The sequence below is a fragment of the Perognathus longimembris genome, chromosome 8 (assembly GCF_023159225.1).
Source record: "Perognathus longimembris pacificus isolate PPM17 chromosome 8, ASM2315922v1, whole genome shotgun sequence".
NCBI lineage: Eukaryota > Metazoa > Chordata > Mammalia > Rodentia > Heteromyidae > Perognathus > Perognathus longimembris.
The window spans coordinates 3,231,769-3,236,732 of record NC_063168.1 but is presented as its reverse complement, the minus strand read 5'-3'; positions in this window follow the sequence as shown (position 1 = coordinate 3,236,732).

The following is a 4,964-nucleotide window of genomic DNA, read 5'->3' as shown; positions in this document are numbered from 1 at the left end:
ACATTCTTGCAGGGTTGTTGTTTTCTTGGTTTTGGTTTTTTAGGAGGGGTTCAGGGGGGATTGTACATTTCCATGGGTTTTCTTCTTAAAGTTCTGATACCAACAGTTGCTCCTCCACTAATACTTAAGAGTAATCGTGTCTTTAAATCCCCTAACACATACAGGATTTTCTCATTTTTCATCTTAAATTTTCTGTTTCTCTGCTGAAAACTGAAGATCATTCATGGTTTTTTGTTGTTGTTTTTTCTTTCCCCTTGTGCCAGTACGAGAGCTTGAACTCTGGGCCTGGGTGCCCTCTCTTAGCTTTATCACTCAAGTCTAGTGCTCTACCACTTGAGCCAGGGCTCCACTTCCAGCTTTTTTCTTTTCCTAGTATGATCTTATTGTTATTATTGAGATGTTGAATGGAGGCGTTACTATGTCATGAGAAAGGTATTGAGTACATTCCTTTTTGGATAACGGCACCCCACTTCCAGGTTTGGGGTGGTTAATTGGAGATGAGAGACTCACGGAGCCCCCTTGCCTGGCTGTCCAGAGCTTCAGACTCCTGCGTAGACTGGCCACCAGCTCCTGCATACGGTCTGCGTTTCCTTCTATTGTGCTCTACTGTCTTCTCCTTAATTATTTCTAAGTGTTCTACGTTGAGAATATTAACCCTTTGTCTCTCATGTTACCTCTCTTACTGGTTTTTTGTACTGTCTATATGGTGTTTTGCATGACTATGGAGTTAACTTGATTAGTATTTTTTTTATTCTTTTCACTTTATGTGATTCACAACATCCTTACATTATAGGTATGAAATATTTTCATTTTCGAATGCTTCCTAAATATCAAAGATGCGATTCATTTGATTTTGGGTTTTACCTGAAATTCGTTTAGCTGATTCGGATCTCACTTTGTCTTAGCCAGTTGTTTCGATTGTCCCATTTACCACAGCACCTCTCAACAGTGGCACTGTCCCCCGCGGGGCTGGATAATTCTGTTGGTTATAGATTTCAGCAGCGCCCCAACCTCTCCCATATTCTGGTTACATCTCCCCAAGTTGTGGTGACCAAAACTGTGCCCTCAGAGAGAAAAAAACCATCCCTCGCTGAGAACCACTGACCTGTTCCTTCCTGTCTTTGAGCATGCAGTAAGTTTGTAGATAGATAACACATATTCAGGCCTATTTCGAGGGCTACCTCTGTTACACTATTTTCATGGTTGTAGCTTTGCACTCACTTTTAAATCAGTCTACGCTCTTGATTTCCCAGTCCGTTTCTTTTTTCGTCCTTCACAGAGGATCCTTATTGAACAAGTAAGTAGAAATGGAGCAGGAGTGACCCCGATAGGGAGTAAGCAGAGCACGGTCTTGTCGTGGGGTGCATGCTGGGCGGGGCTGGCAGGCTCCCGGCTGCCTGAAGCTGATAAAGGGAGAGGCCCGGGGAGGCCCTGGGGGGCCGTATCCATGAGGCCTCTGGTTAGACTCCCGGAGGAGGTGCAGCACACCAAAGCAGGAAAAAAGGGGGGCAGTGTTTCGAGCTGCAGACATGACTCCCTGGAGATGGGGGGCAGGGTGTCTGTGAGATTGACAAGGTCGTTCTGTGGGGACTGAATAGAGCCCTCTAGGGAATGAGCCCTCCACGCCTTAGTCAAGCGTAGGGTTCAGAGTTCCCGGCCCCCCAAGTCCTTGATGTTTCCCTCCCTGACAGCAGAGCACCTCAGTCCCCCCACCCTCTGCCAGCCACCACCGGGGTGAGCGGGTGAGGCCTGCCTCTGCCCGGAGCCCACAGGCCGGGGGTACTAAGCACGTCCATGCTGTCTTCCTGCCAGGAGCTTTGTTCCTCACTGTCAATCAGCTCAGCTCACACGAGTGGCTGGTGGACAGGAAGCCTTGTTCAAGCGGTAGAACCCTTGCCCGGCAGCCACGAGGCCCTGAGCTCCATCCCCAGCCAGCCAGAGCAGCCTGGCAGCCCGGAGCAACCGGAAACCGAAAACCCAACAGAAGCATCCACAGGGAAGCTTCCGCCAAGGGGAGGACGAGGGCCGGCGTCTCGCCTTCCTCCTCCGGGCGGATCCCGGCCCCGGGTCCCTCTCAGAAGCAGCAGCAAAGCCTTCGCTCCAGCATTCCACACGAGGTTCTGGGGTTGGCTCTGCACGGCGCCCCGGGCTGTTCCCAAACCCAGCCTGGAAGAGCGCAGAGTCGCCTCGTCCTGACTGGCTCAGCGCTGGGCTCACTTCGGTGCCCGGCAGAGAACTGGGGCTGCTGGGAACGGAGACGGAGAGGGAGGGCCACGCCCATGGCCACCGCACGGGCTTCCTACAGAGCCCCGGGGGAGGCAGGCTCCGGACATTCAAGCGGCAGAAGCCATCCCTGACATCATCCACAGAGTCATAACACGATTTCTTTTGTAATATCTTTATCATTCCTTCCAGAGCTCGGGATTCCAAAACCGTCTCAGCCCGAGGTGAAGCTAAGGGAAGAGATGCACAGGAAATGCACGTGACCTACATAAGGGACTAGAACCCCAATGCCGGGCAAAGCCCAGCTCCGGCTACGGGCCCTGCCAGCCGGCCCATCGGAGCCCATGCAAAGCCCTGGGTGACGGGATCAGGGAATAGTGCTTCGTGTGGGAAAGAATCGTGGCTATCACAGCCAAAAAGCGCCCCGTGATGCCAGCGGGGCTCGGGCCTGCTGCCCTAGCGTGATGCCTGCCTGCCGTTGCTGGATGAGGGTGCTGGAAGGCAAGGAAAGCAACCCACGCTCTGGTGCCGGGCCAGCTGCCGTGCGAAGACCATGCCCGAGACAGCTCCCTCGCTCTCCCAAGCATCCTTCTCATCGGTGCGGCCCGCACATGGGCAGCTGCTCCCGCCAGCTCTATAGAAAGTTCTGTAAGGCCGTGTTGGAAAGGGGAGCTTGAATAGGGGTCCCCTCCTTTGCACAGACTGAGGCAAATGCAAACCTGGCCTGTAATGTTTCTACGATGCCGCAGGGATCAACTGACCGTCAGAGGAGACCCTGCCGGCCTACCCGCTGCGGTTGCAGAAAACCGTCGTGTTATCAGCATCACCCACAGTTAAGCTTACACACCGGCTGTCTTCAGTCCATCGCTGCACCTTGGTTCCTTTCTATAGGAGACCTCAACAAGCACACGCAATTGCAGCAACAAAACCCCAAAAACAGGTAACTAAGACATCTCTACCGCGTACAAAGACAAAAATAACCTCTTGTGCTTCGGTTTCCTTCTTCTGCTGTTGCCTCCTTATTTTCCTTGGCCTTGAAGACCTTCGGCCAAGCCCACAGCCCACGCGTCATCCGTAGGGGCTGTCTTCTCCTCGGAGCACACACAGAAACCTCAATGGCGCTCTTTGTCTCTGTGGTCTCCTGCTTTTCTGAGGCTGCGGGTTTTCCTGCCAGTAGGACTGCCAAAGCACACAGCCAGTTGTTTCGTAAGCCCCTCACTCCCTCACTATCTGGAAGGAGCCATCTAGTCGGCTCCTTAAAGGCTGCTTCTCCTGGGTTTGCAAATGTCCTGCTTTGCCAGTTGACTATCTGAGCATGAGACCGAGCCCCCGGGACTCGCTGGGCTTTCACGTAGTCACAGCTGTACCGCCACTACCACGTGCGAGGCCTCTGTGACCTTGGATTGCTTTCCTAACCTCTCATGGTCTTAGTCTTTCCTTCGGGGGATATAACTTCCTGAGTTATTATGAGCAACAGATGAGATTAAGCAAGTGACGGTTCAATTAATGTCGGTTCTGACTAATTTTGCACCACCTAATTAGCATCTGATTTCCCTTTGGCCAAACTCATTTAAAAATTACATGACACAGGAAATCTAAATTGTATCTACCTATCCCATAATTACATACTTAATTATATATTAGGTGTGCATTTGAAGCAATGACTAGAGCAGATCTTAAAAAATGAAAATTGTAGACTGAGTCATAGAAGTTGGTGGTTAGTAATGTGCTGTTGATGTAACTTGGGAAAAGTAAAAACAATTGTCAAAAGAAGCCAGATGCTGGTGGCTCATAGCTGCAATTATTTTCTTACTGTAAAGGTGATGTACAGAAGAATTACAGTTATATAACTAATGAGTACATTTCTTTTTGAACAATGGCACCCCCTCCCTCATTTTCTCCCAGTTTTTTCACTCCTGACTCCACTACCCCCAAGTTGTATAGTTCATTTACAACGTAGCTTCTAGTCAGTATCACTGGCAATGAATGCATAATCAACAAATTGAGTTTGTTGTTGGTACTGCTAAGTTAGATAAGAGAAAAATGATCCAGGCCCTGGAATTCTAAACTGTGTAATGGATATAAAAGTGCTTACTTTTTTAATCCTTTTTTGTTTGGTTTTGTGTTTCAGTGCTGGAGACTAACCCAGGCCTACACATGCTAAACATGTGTTCTACTAATGAGTTACACCTGACTCCTTATTGATTCCTTAAGCCTTCTCTATATCTGAAGTCTTTTGTAACCAGTAATAAGGATTTTAAAGGCTAGCTTTCTAGTAAATGTGTAGCCTAACGATAGAATGTAGCACAGGCCAGACACACAGCAGCAATGGCTGTCCTTTTTTCCTCCCTTTTTCTTTTTTTGGCAACACCGAGGTTTCAACTGGATTTGTGTTGAGGCTGGTGCCCTACCCGACTGGCTTTGTGCAGGTTATTTTGAAGATGGACTCTTGAAGACGTTTCTGCCTGGGCCAGCTTTGCCTTGCTACCCCCCAGATCTCAGTTTCCTGAGTCATAGGATGCTAGGCATAAGCCACGAGTGCCTGGCCACGTTCATTCTTTCTATTCATCCCTTCTTCATGTGTTCGCCTTTTTGCTAATGTTACCATAACAATCCAAGTAAGCATTGGTTGTGGCAATATCAGCATGTCACTTCAATGCTGAGGTTAACGTTCTGGAACTCAGGGCCCCACACTTCTGTCCAGCTTCTTTGTTTATGGCTGGCACACTACAATTTGAGCC